Here is an 18,634-nt window from a genome sequence, read left to right on the forward strand (position 1 = left end):
GTCTTTTTCATCGTGTCGCGCGCCCCCGGAGTTTTCAAAAGGGCACGGGACCGATTCGCCAGGCTCGAGAAAACGAGCTTAGGCGACGCCTTTCGCTCAACGGATTTTAATAATAATTACTTCGATACGCTAGGACATGGCACCCCTTTCCATAGTTACTGGGGGGTTCCCCGCGGCATGGCTGCTTCGAACGATTTTATTTCGATTTTTTCGAGGTAAATATGTTTCTTCTATCGATCGTATTTGCTGTTAATAAATTTTTAAATGCTCTCGGCGCGAGAGACGGCTCGATCGTTTATTACAAATTATAAAGCAATTTTGCTAATTGTCAAACAAAATCAACGTTTCGATCCTAGTTTGGATCTTTTTCAAGATTTATTTGAATCGCGTGTTCTTTGGGGAAAATAAATTTATAAGAAATGTGTGACACGCGTGTGTTACGTGCGTCGGACGGGTCCCATGGAAATCACCGACACAGATCTCTCCGACACGGTTTTCGCCGACAACATTTCTCCGACTCCAGATTTATCCGACAATAGCTTTGGCCGACAACGACTTTAACCGACAACTAAATTCAAATAAATTTTGAGGAAGATCCAAACTAGGATCGAAACGTTGATTTTGTTTGACAATTAGCAAAATTGCTTTATAATTTGTAATAAACGATCGAACCGTATAGCGCCGAAAGCATTTAAAAATTTATTTTCGAGGTAACGTTCTGGAATTAGTTGGCGAAGCCCTTGATGTTTTGTTAAGGCTGCTCTACCTTTTTCCGTGGGTTTTATTACAAAAATGAGTAGACGAATTAAAATAATTAGAGAACAAGAAATTGCCCAGTTCACCGCAGAACCATCCACAATTTCCAAAAGGTGTTCGCATCTCAGGTGTACATTTTTATTTGATCACCTGACGTACGTGCTCTGTCCAGCATCTTACCGGATTCTGGCAACTATAGCAAGAAGGTCAGGTCGTCGCCCAGTTTTCCCTCGGCATACGGCATAGTGAAAAACGAGGAGAAAATCGAGGCGTCGAAGGTCGCGTTGCGTCCTGAACGAGAAAGAGAGAGAGTGAGAGGGACTACTACGTCCAGCTGCATCCCCATTCGCAGAACGCTTTCTGTTGCATCAGGGTTGTGTGCAGTTGTGTGTACACGTACAGTGTAGGTATGTATATGCGTGCTCGGTCGCCGACCACCGTGGAAATGTGGGTGGGTGATGGATAGACGGTTACCGTGTCACTCGTGCAAACGTTAAACGGGCTTCAATGGTTGGAAATTGCATGGGCAGAGGCATTGTGCCCAGGGGCCATTTATAATGGCACCTAGCCGCGTCGGTGTATGCAGATGCGGGACAAAGAGAGCTCGAAGATGCGCCCCAAGATACGATCTTGTTCCGGATGAACGAGATTCGGGCCCGTTCCCACCGGGTGGAATTCGAATTCGGTCAATCGATTCATTTATAGCCGCGATTTTAGTTCGTTTCAGGGTGGCCTGTTGGTTAACGCTTCGCCCTCGGCAGCCATTTGACACCGATAACATTTTCATACCGGTATCATGCCAAGAGGCACTACCAAAATCGAAATAATACCGAAATGGATGAAAACCGAAATCGTTAAGTTAAAATACCGGGGTTTCGGTATAACCGATATTCTAGCGAAACCGCAATATTATTATTTTTCGATGTAGAATAAGTGAAGTTGCCCTTCATCTGACCCTTAAAGGGCCATTATGGAAAAATGTGCACAGCGCCATTAAATGTGCCCCTTCATATGAAGAATATTTTATATAAAACATTTTTTCATATTCCTGCTGGTTTCCGTAATAATTGACTGTCTCAAGATAAATGGATCACCCTGTATATTTTATTATTATTATTAAAATTTACTAAAACTTGTATCAACATTCATTATTTATAAGACGTGTGAGTCGCGGGATAACTCGTTCATGATCGTGAAGCAATTAATGTATCCCAATTAATATATTACCGGTACATATTCCGATATTTCGGTTTCTATAACAGTTAGGAAGAAATAACCGATACAAGTCCCTGGCCCTTGAACAGCCGACATTTTTTAATTAGACTTTCTGATATTCGTAACATTTTATTTGTTTGATTCGATATCCCTTCTTTACCTAGCTCAGTGTTCCGACACATTCAGTATAAATCTCTGAAGTCTCTTTTTACTCTAAGGTGTCCCATCTCCTTCGCTCTTCCAAAACGGTTTTCACCGTTAAAAAACCGTTGATATTTAAGTATCGTCTCCGCCATCCCTCTCCACGCCATCTTCCATCGGAATCGCCCGTTGGACTTTTTTCAAAACTACGATCTCTCTCGATCCCAGAAGACGAACCTCCAATGGCGCAGCGATAGTGGGGAAAAAACCGCCAAACCGTAAAAAAGAGCACGAACGTTGGCCTTATCTAACTTATTCGTACCTCAACGGACATGTCGCACCTGGCAGGGTACGGTCCGTGCTAAAACATCAATTTCTTCGTCTAGCAAACTCTGGAAAAAGGGTGGAAAAATGGTAACCGACGAAAAAATCCTTTCGCCCCTCCGACGGACGGTGCGTCTCGTCGTAGAGATGAGAGCTTCTCACGGTGTAAAAAAAGCGGCAATTTTCGGTGAAAAAGAGGGGAACGAACTGAACGAATGATGCAAATTCTCGGTAGAAAAGGGAAACCGGTGTACCTGCGTTTTGAATCGCCGAGGGGTGGAAGAAAGAGGCCAGGGTGTAATCGGCCGCGCAAGGGACGAAGTAACTGAAATTTTATAGGGAATCCACCAATACCGAGTCTCCCGAGGAGTCTACCTGACCTGTCACATCTTGCTCACCCTCTATAACAGCCTCTCGCTTCGGTTTTTTCGCCGTTTTCCGGGGAATCGTCAGGTATGAAGGGGAGACGGAGACACAGATGCGGAGGAGCGAAAATCGGGGCCGGGCTCCGAAATTCACAGGATTCACAGGATTTCTCAAATGTGCGTTTTTTTTATTCCTGACCTTCCTTCTCTTCCCCTAGACCTAGACCCTAGGTCTCTGGATCGTGACGGACCATCCCCACCTGCGAGCGGGGGGACTTCTTTCAGAGGTTTCGCGAGCCTTTATCTCTGTGCGACCCGCTTTTGTCGGAGATGGGAAAATTCGGGTTCGATCCAGTGGCTAAGCGACTTCCTTTCTTCGGATCTAGGGTTCAGTGACCTCTGCACCTTCTCCGAGACGTTTGGCGATTTTTAGTTTTGGGTAGAAGCGCGAAAATTGCGAGAGTTCTTCTTGATAGTCCAGTCTTCAACAACTCTTCAGCACAATTAGTGAACTTTGAGGGCGGATATCTTGGAAACTATGCGAGATACCGAAAAACTGAATCCAATCAATTTTGTGGCACATTTTGTCAGCTTTAATTTTGTATAGAATGGTCTTATCGCTAGGACGTATAGTTTCCGAGATATAAGCGGAAAACCGAAAAAGGGACCTTCTACGTGCCCCCCTGTACCACGCTCACCTCCTAGGAGTGGGGCTTCTAGTATGTTTACCTCCTAACTAGTCCAAACAAAGATCCAAAGTTAAAAATTGTGTTCCCTCCATTTCCCTCTACAACTTTTCGTTGATTGGACTATGAATTTTCCTCGAGTCTTTCCAGATTTAGTGAATTCCTCAGAATTTTCCGAAAAATTTTTCTGGTACCTTCTGAAGCAATAAATTACCATTTCGTGGGACTGAAGGGTTAAAGGGCTGCCGCGCAGTAGCTTGCCATTTAAATTGAAATAAACGAGGGACTAGTAACGCAACGTTTCGCATAAAATGGCACACCACGTCCGTTCACTTTATGTATTTGGGTCTGAATGTATTTCTATCTAATTCAGGGGAACGCGGCGACTGAATAGCATTCGCAACAATCGAAGACGTTCCATTTCCAGGATGAATTCTGCAACAAAGGCCACCGGCGTCTTCTATTGCGTGGGATCAGCCGATGTTTTTGTTCGTCCTGGCGAGAATAGCGTCGGCGAAGGGCTCGTTGCCCTTTCCTCGCGATCTACATAAAATATCGATTCGGCCTTTCAGGGAAAATATCGGCGAGTCACGAACCTCTGCGCGTTCTCGATCTTCTTCTAATTCCTCTCTTACTTTCTTCCTCTTTCGCCCATCGACGAAATCGGCTCTTCTCGGTTTAACGAACGGCACCGCAAAGGAGAAATCGCTACTTTCACGGCTCCGCTTGATTTCGCGGTTGCATCCCTCGTCCCGTTTCTCTCTCGCCATTTCCTTCGCGGCTCCGCCCTTCGGTTGGCCCTCCGAAACCGCGGACCTCTCTCCTCTGCTCTCTTTTGCTCAATCTATTCGGTGCGCTTCCTCTTCTACCGCGGTTTCTCCGAAAATAAAGCCGAAAGTGGAACAGCGTTTTGTCACGGTTGAAAGCGAGCGTTCGCAGAACGATCGATCCATCGTTTCGGCGATTCCAATGACGTCTGCACGGTCCCCCGATGCATGAAAACGGTCCCGGCAAGCATAATCGAATGATGTAAGGCCCTAATAAAATCGTAAGTCGGTTGACAGGCGGTGCACGCAAGCAAGGAATAATGGGGTCCGACGTTACTCCCCCGTACTATGGGGGTTGAACGCATTGTCGTTTTCCTTACGTAAGAATGGCGACGAAGAAACGAGAAGGAGGCAGATGTTGTTTATACATTCTACCGCGTTGATACACCGAAGACGAAGAGAGGGGAGAGACTTAATGCGATCTTACGGAGGGCGAAGACGCGCTGCCAGGTAAATCGGGGACTCGGGGACACGTTTCATAAATCTTTCCTGGGCCATACTTTGCATTTCACAACTTCGATAATTGGAAAATAAAAAATCTGAAACTAGTCCAAGAATAAACAAATAGGAAATATCCACACAGCCCATGCGAGTGAAAGTTCTCCAAAGCAACGTTCAAAGAGTTTAGAGGATCCATAGGCAGCTTGCAGAGATCAATTGATCGGATTGGCGGGAAGCTAACCGGTGAAATTATTGTCCGCGACTATGAAGGGAAGGGGGAAGACACGAGGGGGATAGATCCACGAGCCAATAGAATAACAGTTTCCTCTGGCGTGTTTTGAAACAGCGGTGCCGGCGGCGGCCGGGCAAGGGTGACGAGAGAGAAGGGGTGGACTGGTTTTCGAGCAGCGTGTGGGGTGAGTCTAAAACCGTTAGGTTGGTCGCGTGCTACCAGAGGCACGTGGCCTTCCTCTCTTTCTCTCTTTCCCTCTCTCACTCTCTCTCTTTTCTCTCCTCTCCTCTCTTTATCTGGTCTACGCACGCGCACGCTCACGCGTGTTCATACCTCTTCGGCCCGACCTTCTGGTACTGGTAATGGCTCCGAGCATTTTCAATCATGGTGTAAAGCAGGAAGAACGACCGGGACAACGAATTTCTCGATTGCGTACGACTTAATGAGAGGGGCAGCGTGGAATTATTATAGGAAAAACAGTTCGTCGATTAACGCGCAGGCCTCCCAATTTATTCGAGGCACAAAGGGGGCTCGGGTCAGGGGGCTATCGATCTCGGAAATTCGATGATCGGCCTTTGGAAACCGAAATTAAGCGGCAGGTAAGCAAAGGTGAGCGAGATTCCCGTGGACACATGGCGCGCGCTGCCATTAGCTTCGGTTGCACCGGTGAAAACGAGATATTTCGGAACGGCGCGCGGCGTGGGTCGGGACAGATGCAGGATCGGTAAATAGAGGCCCCTGGCTCGCGTCATCGTCATCATCGTCATCGACAGCTACCGTTATAATGAAACCGAACGCGTGTATAGACGCGAGAGGCACGTGCTTCGCGAGGCATACTCTGGAGCCTCCCACTCGAACGCAGTATGCTTATGACGCGGTACATAACGGTGCAGGAAGTGCAACGGGGATGCAAATGGCAGGAGAAGACATGAACACCTTAGGCTATCGAAAGCGAACGGCACTTCTCGGGAAAACGCGTAGCAATTAGTGCATATTAAAGCCGAACTTGTTTCAGTCCTATCTAGACTGCGGATTTTTATGCAAAATAAAAATTGTCTGCATTATTTGCAAGAGACTGGAGTCAGGTAGACGTTTAATTCTTATTTTAATAATTATTTTTGCCATAAATGCATAAAATCCGCAGTCTGGTCCTATCTAAAAGCGTACTGAAATTTATTCTAGTCTAGAGATTATCATAGATGAGTTTAACGCGATTAGTTTAATTAGAGTTTGGGAAGAGTGTATCCATCTTTGATGGAGAGTATTAGCTTACAATCCGAGGGAACGTATCATGTTTTTCTCAACGCGGTGTTTTTAATTATTTATTACTATGTAGACTTAGAATAATTACTTTCATGTAATCTGCAATGATGTGTACTAAAATATTAATCAGTAGTGGACTATGCATTAGATCGAACAAATCTGGTTAAGAATAAACATCGAATATGTTTGCAAAACAGAAGTTTCAGGAAGTAAAATGTTGCTTTGAAGATATAGATGTTTTTTTGGGGGGGGGGTGACGAACCGGGGCAGAGAGTAGTGAAAGCAATTAAGGGGTTGAAAAGGCTATAGCAGGGTTGCAGAGAAAAATGGTTTGCTGCAATGGAGGCAAAGACCACGGGCCACGTTCACCGTAAATTTCCGATAAGGAAATGAGACTATGCATATAAAAGAGAGGGTTTTCGCGAGGGACTTCCACATTGGCACTTCGGGTCCATTTGGTGCCGGCACCCCCGCTGCTGGTTGGCAGTGATGTATGATGCGGTGGACCTGCATGCTGACCACTATCGACGATCGTCTGTTTCACGATAGTCGATTTCAAACCATTCGACCAGCCGCTAATCATTTTTCTTCGAGTCGATATTTTCCTTTTCAAGCTTGGACGATTCAATTGTTAATCGAGTATGCGATAAAAATGATATGATAAGTGTTGGACCGTGGATATTTATGCAAGATAAAAATAGTCTGCGTCGGTTGCAAGGAACAGAAGTCGAATAAAAATCTACTTTCATTAATGGTGTAGCACAACTGCGAACAGGCACCCTGACCTGTCACGAACTCCAGAGGGGAGAGGGGAGAGGGGAGAGGGATGGAAGTGGCCAGACCATTTGAATATCCCATATTTAAGATTCGTCCGGCGTAGTTCGGGGCAGTGATTGCCGATTTGGCAGGCGGGTCACGTGTCCGGCGCGTCATACGCGTCAAACCGACCCCTATGGAAACCACCCCTATTGCGCCTAAGGCCGCCAGCCCTGCGAACACTTTACATTCTATTTTCACGCTGTACTGACCCCGATGTATGCGACTTTCTTAACATATTCGCCAGATATTGGCTTGCTGGCACGTGGTACGGCCCGCTCGATATTCATTCCCGAGGACAACGTTCTCTCGAGGATCAGGCGAGGACCTCGATCTGCGACCTGGGTGAATCCGACTGATCTGCAACCTCCGAATTCACCAATTTTCATTTCCTGCATCAATCAATCCCAGAGTTTGAATCTCGAGAGGATTAATAAATTTATATCTTCACGGACGAATTTCTCAAGGATAATGGAGACATTATTTAGGCAGAGTATCGAAATGGGCGAGCCATGCAAAGCTCCCTCGTCAATCCTGACGAGCACCTGACATCCTAAAAATGGGGTCGGTTCCTATTTTATGCGTGTCACCGCCCCCACAGTGTTTTCACGGGACGGCGAGCACCCCGGGATTTTAGCGGGGGTTGTTCGCAATGGGGAGGACACCTAACCGAGTTAAATAACGCTACATTAGCGTCCTCCGTCGATACGAGGGCTGTCCGAGTGTGAAATACCCTCAGGCTTATCAGGCCGCCGCAGAGCTTTCTTTTTTTTATTAGCTTCCGCCATTGGCCCTCTCTCGACCAGCCAACCCCCCGGAGGCAGAAAAGTAAATTCTAAGAGATATGGGAAGCCATACTTTCCGGGAGGACGCGTTTAATCGAGCTTGGAATGTAATGAGCAACGTGATCGCACCTCTTCTCACCCTTTAGCGAATTCGCAGGTTGTGAATTTTCCTTTGAAATTTTTATATATTCAGGATAAATATTATATTTCATTCTTTTATTCCTCGTTCAACGAATCTATCAGCAGCATTCGAATATCATTTTCACATATTTAGGAATCTCGTATGTTTACCCTCAGACCCTTTACCCCGAAGAAGTTAGCAGAAAGGTAGTATGAATAACAGTTTCTCGATCGCAACGAGGCTGATCAATGAACGAGCAGCGAGCCAGATGTATCGTTCTCCTCGCGGCTTTCCTCGAAGATTCTTTACGCTTCTGCAGAAACCCGATAGCCGCGTCAGCCATTAAGCCAGAACCGTGAAAGGAAAGAGGCTGAGGGGTGAGAGACCTGGTAACAATGGGTGCAGAGGATCTCTCTCGCGTTCAGGAAGAAAAAGGGTGGCGAGGGAACGAAACGATGGAACAAAATATCTCGACTTATTTTCTATGGTATATGCTCTGGAAGAAATCTACAAAAGTTGGGTCCCCGATAACTGCGACACTGATCCGGTTGGTCCCAAAATTGATAAAAAATGATAATACATACAGGGTAGTTCACCTAACTTGACCACCTTGAATATCTTTGTTGTTTTTAAAGATACGGCAAGTGTTTGAAGGACAAAGTTGAATGGTAAAATGGGGCTCATCACCTGAACTACTAACTTTTCGACATACAGGGTCTGTCCGGAAAGTAATGCAACCACATTTAAAAAAAAATCTATTAAACATATGGGTACAAACCTTTAAATTTCTTCAAAGTAGGATCCTTGGGCGTCGACACATTTTTTCCAGCGCGATTTCCATGCTTCGTATGCTCCTTGGAAGGCGTTTTTTGGAACCTCTCGTAGTATCTTCGTCACAGTCTCTTTGACGCGTTCCACGCTTTCAAAATGGCACCCTTTTAGCACATTTTTAATTTTTCGAAACAAGAAGAAGTCGGCGGGAGACAAGTCAGGACTGTACGGGGGTTGAGGAAGTGTTGTGATCCAACTAAGAAGTACCGTTTACTGTATTCCCCGTAATCTACGGAAAAGTTTTGGTTGAAAGTGCTCGACGAGGCTGCGACGAGGGTACTACGAGAGGCTCCAGATAACGCCTTCCAGAGAGCATACGAAGCATGGAAATCGCGCTGGAAAAAATGTGTCGGCGCCCAAGGGTCCTACTTTGAAGAATTGTAAAGGTTTGCACTCATATGTTCAATGGATTAAAAAAAAGATGTGGTCGCATTAGTTTTTGGACAGACCCTGTATAACGAATGTCCAGCTACATCGATTGATGTATTAAAAAATACCTCATTCCATTTAAAAAAATGAAGGTGATCTTCACATCTCTAAAAAAAATTATATAAAAACATAAATTCTTTTGGCATCGTACGAGCCCCATTTTACCATTCAAGTTTGTCCTTCAGATATTTGACGACGGATGTTTAAAAACAACAAAGACATTCAGGGTGGTCAAGTTAAACGGGTCCCATGGAAATCACCGACACAGATTTCTCCGACAATAGCTTTGGCCGACAACGATTTTGACCGACAACGGATTTTACCGACAACGAATTTGATCCACAACAACACTTAAGACGACCACAGTATGCATTATCATGCAGTATTATCATACAATATTATCATACTGTGTTTCAAGTCGTTGTGGATCAAATTCGTTGTCGGTTAAAGGCATTGTCGGACAAATCTGGAGTCGGAGAAATCTGTGTCGGTGATTTCCATGGGACCCAGGTGAAACACCCTGTATGTATATTAAATCGAATAATTTCGACCATCAGGAGACCAAGATAGCGAACAGGAGTCCGAAAACAGAATGTTCAAGAAGGAATAGCTCAAAATTCGATTTTCCAACGATAAACTGGCAAGTAACCGAAACTTTGGAAATCGCCACGAAATGCTGACTTTTCCCCGAACGATATTTCCTTTCCGGTGGAGAAGTAAAGGTAGATCGGGTAGAATTGAATCCGGCCGTGATATTTCTACGTAATTAGACTATTCGAAAGTTTCGCTATCGGACGGTGGTAGAGAGGAGACAGAGAGAAAGCCCTTGGCAGAGGCGGTCCTCGGAGGATGAGCGGGTCGTTTCGAGGGAAGAAACGGTCGACGAGGCGATCTCGGCGCTATGTAATTGTCATTTCGCGGAGAAACGGAGTCCCGCGTCTAGACGACGGTAATTGTGGCAAAAGGACAAAGGACGACGCGGCCAGGTAAACGGCGTCGTTACGTGCTCGCCCCGTGATATGGAGTTGTGCACCGGGGAATGGCCGCCCTCGTCCAGCAACTGGCCCTCCAAGGGAGTAATTAAATCTATTATCGGGCTCCGCCTCGATCGTCCTGCTCTACCCGCTCGAATCCATCGTTAGGTCGACTTCTGCCGCGCGATTAGATTTCGTATCTCTGAATTCAAATGTTCGAAATCACCAAATACCTAATCAAGAATATTTCTTAAGAAAATGTTAAACTAAGCAAAATTGCAAATAGCTGAGAATGAAAAAGGAGCGAAGTTCCCGAAGAATGCGTGAAACGATTGTCATAACGGAAGCCTAAGTTAGGGTAGCGAGGATAAAAAAGTCCGACTACTCATCAGCCTGTTGCAGGCCACCCTCTTCGAAAACCGGTATAGACTGGTGTATAAAAAAATCCGGAGGGTTGCACCCCTGTATCGCGACGTTTCGTAGATGGCAGATAACTGGTCGCTAATTGATTATAATAACTGTTCAGGAAGTGGAGCCGGAAATGCGCAGGGGGTTGAAACCGAAATCCTTCGCGTAGGGGTTGAAAATGATAAACGGCTCGCTGATTTCATTAATTATCTCGTCCCTAAATATTCCATGAAATAATAATATAAAAATCTGAAAGGGCCCTTTCAGTTTGACAGCGTAAAAATAATGTGATTCTCTTCGAGACAGAAAGACAGGGGAATTACCTTCGGTTTCTATTCATCGTTTACCGGGCGAATAAAGTTTCATTTTCCTCTAAGGCCAGGGAAAATCGCAGTAGTGACCGGAAAGGAAATTGTGGAGAGGGAAACGAGCGGAACGAGAGTAGAAGAGAGAGTGAGAGAGAGAGAGAGAGAGAGAGAGAGCGAGGGCGGGACACGGGACACGCGGTACCGACAGCGGGGGCGTTCGACAATTTATCGTCTTCATTTGGCCACGTCCATATTTATTGCGTCGTTACGAACAATATGGCGCCTATTAAGCGAAATACGGGCCCCACCGTGGACCGTAGAATCGAATTAATACCGGGCTTGCGCCGCAGCCGCAGCCGCCGCCGTGTCCGATAATAAGCTTAATAAATATTGATTGTTTAATTAATGGATAATCGTCGCGTGGGACACCGTGCACTATCGGCAGTCCGTCGGACCGCCCACGCTCCTCTGCCACGAATTTATTAGCGACGATCGCAGGGCCAGCTCCATGGTTTTGCGAGGAACTTTTTCGACCTTTTTAATTGACTGCCGGAACCAGCCCTTTCAGACTAACCAGCGACGCGTAGGCGGCTGAAGAACCTACGAGCGGTGGCCACGGAAAATTTTACTTCCACAATTATAGACAATTGTCAAAATAACATTCGAAACCACTTTGAAAATCAAATATAACTCTTCCGAGTCGATTTTCACCGCTGTTCAGCCTGGCTCGATCATCGATTTCCCGGCGAGGTTATCGCGCGAGGGGATCCAGAGCTGCGATCGAGCATCTAAACAAGAGCGAGCCGGCGCGGCTGGGCTGTCGACGGGCTAATTATAGGTTTCCGAAGCAATTGGAGGCAGTGTCGGCATAGAAGAACGTCGAAAAACGTTCGCATTCTGTGGGAACGAGCGTCCCATTAATGGAATCACCAATTGCAGACTTATTGGTTTAATTGCTAATTGCTAGTCCCCTACTCTCTTCGCGGTGCGCCGCGAAACGAGCGGAACAATGGCGCCGACACCCACCGACGGGTGCCATTTTCCTAATCGGATCCTCCTTCTAATTATCTTTTCGTCCTAATCGATATCGATCCCAGAACCCTTCCTCGCGATCAACAACGAGAGAAATTAATCTAAACCTTCGCAATCTACGCAACTGCTGAAAATTTCAACCTGAAATTCTAAGGGTACAATGTCCACGTGTCCTCCTACCGAATGGAAAAAGATTGAATTTTTGATTTTGGTGAATCGCGTGGTCGCCCTTAATCTCTTTTAATCGGTCCACTCGATCTCGTCCCGCGTCTTCCCTTTCTTCGGACGAGGCGGGGGTGGGGCGAGGAGACAAGAAATAGGAACGGAAGTCGTCCCCGAGGCCCCGTGAGAAATATGTCGAAGAAAGAAAACGTCTTCGAGGCTAGTTGGTCCGTTCCCCTCGTTCGCGAAGCGGCGCGGCGCGGCGCTTCTCCTTTTCTTCGGCCGTTTCTCCGGCTCTCCATCATTCCGAGAATCGGCCGCTATACTCGTTTTCATTTCCCCTTACGCGAGTAGCCGACGCTTAGGTGTCTTCCAGCCTCGCGTGCAGACTCCTGGGGACGATGCCTCTCTTCCTCTTTTTTTTCCGAGCCGAAGAACCCCAAGTTTGCATGGAAAAGTAACTAGCGCGATTCCACGGAACTCATTCCATCGACTTTTCCGAGAAACCAGCGCGGATCGCTTTTCGACGATTCCACGAAAACTTCCGGGTCGAATTTATGCTTGTCGTTCGGCCGAGTTCATTTCTCGTTGACACGCTTCGATTTTAATTCGCGAATACCGAGGAATTTCATTTTTGACGAATCGTTAAGTGATGCGACTTTTAGAATTTTTTATAGAGAATCCTGGAAATCCTCGCTAAAATCCCAAAAGCGATGTTCAACAGGAATCGCGAAGATTGAAGATTGAAGAGTATTCTCATGTTCTGGTATTGCCGAGCCTAAATGCTTCTCGCAAATCGTCACCCCGCAATCAGCTCTCCCGTTCCACGTTTCCGAGAACCAAGATCCACCTGTTCGAGCGATCGGTTCGTAAAAACGGGTTAGGTGAAACGGGAACGTTCGCGAGCCCGTTAACGAGCGTTTCCACCAGACGCAGCCTCACTTTGTTATTCGGATCCGAGGGGTGACAACGAGGACTGGCATTGAATCTTGACGAGTTGAATCGCCGAGGGATTCCACCGGTCCATGGCCCGGAGCAAATTCAAATTCCCGGGCGAGAGGCTTTCCCGGGGATTTTCTGATTTTTATCGGCGACACAGCGCCCGCTGTCCCATAAACGGAATATGCTGATTTCGCCCGAGTCTGCCGACTTCTTGCTCTTGTTCCACTGCATTCCGCTTCGTTCCGCTCGTGCACGCTCTAGGATTCTTCTCTACCCCCGTTGCCGATTAGGCGAGGCCAATTGTTCTTCTAGGATTCTCTAGAATCGCTGAGGAATCGTAGAAACTCCCGAACACGATACTCTAATGAATTGAAACGTGAGTTTTCGAATTTTTTTTTCGACGGAACCAACAAATGTAGCGATTTTAAACGTTGCGGGCGTGTTTGTTAATATCTCGAAAATATGGCAGTAGTTTTTAATGAGGATATAGCGATTGCGTCTAAAGTTATTATTATTATTATTATTTATTATGCACGGACCGAGGTCCATTTACAATAGAATAAAGACTTAACATAAATGACTAAGAAAGGACATGCATAAAAGAAAAAAAAAAACTATTGGTTATAGTGGCGCAACCTTGACAAATGGCGCGCGACGCCAATCGGAGGCAGATTAGCAGTCGCAGGGTTCGCCGATTCGATGGAAAACGCGACGGGATCGTCGTTTGAGCTTAACGGGAACCGAACGATACGCGGTAAGGCTTTTTGCGACGAAAGCGACCGGCTTTTCCATGGACGGCGCTATAAGAACCGGACGTTCTGGATTGCCGGGGCGTGAATGGAAGTCTGGAGGGGTCTGGAAGCCGTTTCGGCATTCAATAGCGGTTTTCCACGGTCGCGGCGCGGTCCTCGCGAGGACATTTGAATAACAAAATCAGCAGGAAGACGTATTATCGTCCGTGGCCGTGCGACCGTGGCGACTTCGTGCGAGTTTATCGCGGTGGTCGTTTGCATTCCAAGCGAAACCGATACCCCGGTGCCGCTCGCCATTTCCATCCTCGCCGATCCTTCAGTCTTCATCGATTCCGTATCGATTTTCGCCGAGGATCGTCACGACGAGTACAACAATTCGGGGAAACGTCGAATCGTCCACTTCGAAAACGTAAAACAAAGCTAACTTGCCAGACTTTCGCAAGAACAAAATTTTCAATTTTCAGCACCTGGATCGCTCGAACGGGGTCGGGACCAAGCCGGAAACAATGGCGATGCCGTTCGAGGGATAAGGATCGACAGGTGATGGAGAATTAACGGATTACACTGTGAGGCGAAAAAAGAATACACAGCGATTCGATTCCAGTGACCGAAGGTATGTGTATCCAGAAATTCTCGATTATCGCGACGTTATTAAGAGACGCTGCTTCGACTCGCAACAGAAGAAGACGAAAAAAAAGGGATCAGGAACGGGACAAAGAACGAAGAAAATATCGTCGGGAGTTTACATTACAAAGTATGATGAGGGACTTGGCCGTTCTCCGTTCGAGTGATCTCCATGAAGCCCGCGTTAAAAGAATCTCTGGTCTGACCATATCGGTCGAACAGGTGTGCCTGTACGACGTAGGAATAAACGATTAGCAGTTTCGATTAGCATCCGCGGATCATATCGATCGCGGCTGCTTGCATTCCGAATCATAGCTCGTTCTCTCGTGCGTCGGATTTTGCAAGCGACCAACACATCGTCGACGATTCTTCGCGGTATCGCCGAATGTCAGCCTCGGGAGTTAATTATCGGCAATTCGTTAGCCGTGGACAGGTCCCGACGTCCTACGCTCCCGTCACTGTCTGGAAACTGTGCCGAAGCTGTTAGGAAGCTGTTTTCGTGCTCTGCATGCAAGGGAATTTGTGATGTTAATTAAGGGGCTGGCAAAGTTGTGCTATAGGAATGACGAGATTCGATTTAATTTAATATTGTGGGAGATTGGAGACACGACTGTTTTCGATTCCTCGTTATTCGATGATGTAAGACAGATTTAAAAGTAGCAAGGAAGGACAGGTTGCTAGATATTCGGTTCACCCTCGATTTTCCACCCTTTCACTTTCCCTGTGAAGGTCCCTGGCACCTGCCGTTTCACGAAATACATACCTGCAGTACCATCCTATTTCACCGTGGAAGTCGGCCTCGGAAGAGCAGGCCGGGCACAGAGTGGTCGAGGAAAGGGTGAAAGAGAGGACGACGCGACGGCTAGGCCGAAGGATGGAGAAAGAGGGACGAAAAATGGAGCGGGTGGCGCTAGGCGATCGGAAGTGTGTCAAATTACAGAGGTCCGTGATATTAATGACTCCTAATGACATGCCCCCACCCCCTCGGTCCCGGCCTTCCCCCTCTCCTACGCCGCTTCCCGCCAATCTGTGGTCCGATTTCCACCTACCAACACCGGGGCCCCACTTCTCCGTTTCGGTCCTCCGACAGAAACCGGTGCACCGGGATCCGATTCACGGAATCGGCATTAAAGATACAATTACTAATTGACGGAGTCTAATAGCAATAAGACAAACAATGGGGCTAAATGCTATAAAGTAAAACACAGGTCGGGACCATGAGACCTCCTCCCTTTCCTCCCCCGCTGAGAGATCGTTCGCTGCTTCTCGGTTTCGCCCCCTTTCGTCTTTTGCGGTCGTAGAAGAGAGAGAGGACTCTATCTCCCCTCTCTCTCCACTCAGTTACGACCGGTTCAGGATTTCCGAGAGTCCGGACCAAGCGCCGATTTTTTGCGATTGTTCCCTCTCGCGAGCTTTGTTAGCATCCCGGACCCCGAACCCTCTCGATGCTTATTTTGCAATCGAACGACCACGCTTTTGATGCGGTCCTGATCGACGACCAAGGTCGAACGCTAACAACTTGGTCTGCTACCCCTGGCTGGATCGTGGCGAAGTTGCGCGATCTGACCAATTTCGTTTGTCGGTGCCCGAAGAATTGTCCCGAATCCGCTCGAGGAAAGTCCTGCAGCGATCGCGAAAAATTTCTCAAGGGGCTTCTCACGCGTGTGTCGGATAATTTAGGCTCGCGTGAGAACCGTCCACCCTCTCCGCGTCTCTTCCCGGCACGGCGATTCTGCTGACGATTCGCGTCGTCTAGAAAACGGCTGTCACGTGTCGTCGAGGACGGTAATGACGGAGTCGCCGGACATTAACGAGCGGATCAGCGGCGCGTTTGTGCCTCGTCTCTCTGTGTACACTGGAGGATGCTACCGTGGATCGTGACTTTGTGAAAAACCCGGGGTGGCAAACTGAGCAGTCGCGTGTTTCGAGTCCTCGAACTCGATCCCCTGATACAATATACCCCCGCGATTCGGCACGTCAAAATTTATAACCAATGGTGTATAACCTATATGTCTAGCCGATTAAAGCATTACCGACCGGTGATTATTGCATAATTTTGAAAAATCTATGGTTCATGGCTAAATACTTCTTAATGGAACCTTCAACAGTTACAGCAATTTTCATTGTGAACTAACAAGTCACCCTCAATAACGTTATCTAGGTGCACGGTAGTGCACCAGCCAAGTTCTTGCACTACCTCCTTTTACACGAAACAACTTAGCCGTTTTTTAGAGGCTTATAACTCGACACTGGAGGCAGATGGAGAGATGTAATTTCGTACACTTGTTAAATGCTATCATGTCTCAATATTGACAAAACATTAATCTTCCAACATTAGTAGGTTCCGAGATATAGGACCTCAAAAATCGCTAAATTTATCGCTGACTGACTGACTGACAGATCATCAAAACCTTTTGGGTACTTCCCATTGACCTACAAGCTTGAAATTTGGTACATAGGTCCACCATAACAAACACTCAAAGGAATAATTATCAAAGTTTGAAATTTTACACCTTAAAGGGGTTGTATTAAAAAAAAAAACGAAATAGATTATGTATGGAGAAAATGAAATATGCCGCTTTTCCCATAAGGAACCGTGTAAATTCCGGAAAGTATCATCTGCTCTCTTCAAACGTTCGTATAGCGCCATTCGAGGTAGTGATCAAAAAGCTCAAACTGGTAGATTACAATAAGGTAGAAAATGACACTAAAATTATAACAAAAAAAAATCTAGGTAAAGTTGGGTTCTAATTCGCCGGCAGAGTGTTAATCTTTGATACCTACTTGATAATTGATGAAATTTCAACAAAAATTGATGAAATCCCAAGAAAAACATTCTGTAAACAGGAGCCAAGTTCTTATGGCCGTAAAAAGTTGTGAGATCAAACAGAATACGGCCAAGTTCGTTAGCTTAGAAAAATAAAAATAAAAATTAGTTAAAAATAACGCTATTTAATTTTTAAAGAGTCACATGGAGGGCTAAATTATTCAAACTTGGTCGCTACCTAACACGTTTTAGGGCCATTGGTTTAAAAAGTAACGGCCAAGTTTGAATAATTTAGCCCTCCATGTGACTCTTTAAAAATTAAATAGCGTTCTTTTTAACTAATTTTTACAAACGCTTTTTTCAGTATTGCAGAAGGTATTTCTAAGCTAACGAACTTGTCCGTATGTTGTTTGATCTCACAACTTTTTACGGCCATAAGAACTTGGCTCCTGTTTACAGAATGTTTTTGTTGGGATCTACTATACTTTTATCTAAAATTGTAAGGTAAAAGAAAATTTCTATGTTTTCCTTCGGTACAACACAATTATTGAAAATCCTATTAATAGGCTTTCGGTAGGTAAAGTGTTAAGATGGTTAAAACTGCCTTTAGAGGTTTCTCAATGACTATCGAACCATTCGATGGAGAAAACCCTTCCGAGTAAAATGTCAGCTCTCTAGCTTGTCCGCGAGGGTAGTCACAGGGTAAATTAGATTCCGCGACCGTTTTCCGGTCGCCGTTGCGCTCTAAACTACTGAAAAAATGTGACATATTTTTGATCCTAAGGCGCATCTTCAGAATTTACAGAAAATTTTATAGAAACATATTTTACAGAAAAACCAACCAGCGTAACTTTCCTCCCCACAGCAGAAACGTTGAAAAAATTCGGTTCTTATTGTTTTTCACAATGATCTTCCGCAACGAAAAATCTATAAACAATTGACGACACTGCCTGCTATAATACTTTATCAGTGAGCTAAACAGTAGAATAGCATGTTTTCATATTTTGTATTTTTGCTATTGTATTCTGTAAGGTTTCGGCTTTAATTTGGAATTGGTTTCACAGCTCTATGTTAACTTGGTGGAAAGTTCTACCAAAATGGCTCACACACCGTGCGACCCGGACGCAAAATCATGGCGGCCCGAATGGGGCAAGGCCGGTGGATAATGCCCGAAGTTAAAAGGCCTGTTATACACCGCGAAAGAATCCGCCGAGGCAAATGACAAACCGCCGAGCAGAGCCAAGATGGTGGGCGGCGCTCGCCAAGTGTAATTGGTTTTATGACATATTTTACGTGGAAACGGATTGGCCAAGGAGGGGACAAAACGCTGCAGGATGCAGCGACCATGTTCTCCCTTTATGCAGTTTGCGAACAAATTTTTCAGAACATTAATAATCCACTGAGACAAATTTTCTTTTTACACTACATACTAT

The 18,634-nt window shown here is 46.0% G+C and overlaps 1 protein-coding gene across 2 annotated transcripts in view; it reads right to left on the bottom strand.

The window, feature by feature from the left end:
* Positions 1 to 18,634, bottom strand: part of LOC143216764 (uncharacterized) — a 131,438-nt gene that overhangs the window by 13,360 nt on the left and 99,444 nt on the right. The window lies entirely within an intron of this gene.

Source organism: Lasioglossum baleicum, chromosome 16, assembly GCF_051020765.1.
Source record: "Lasioglossum baleicum chromosome 16, iyLasBale1, whole genome shotgun sequence".
Classification (NCBI taxonomy): domain Eukaryota; kingdom Metazoa; phylum Arthropoda; class Insecta; order Hymenoptera; family Halictidae; genus Lasioglossum; species Lasioglossum baleicum.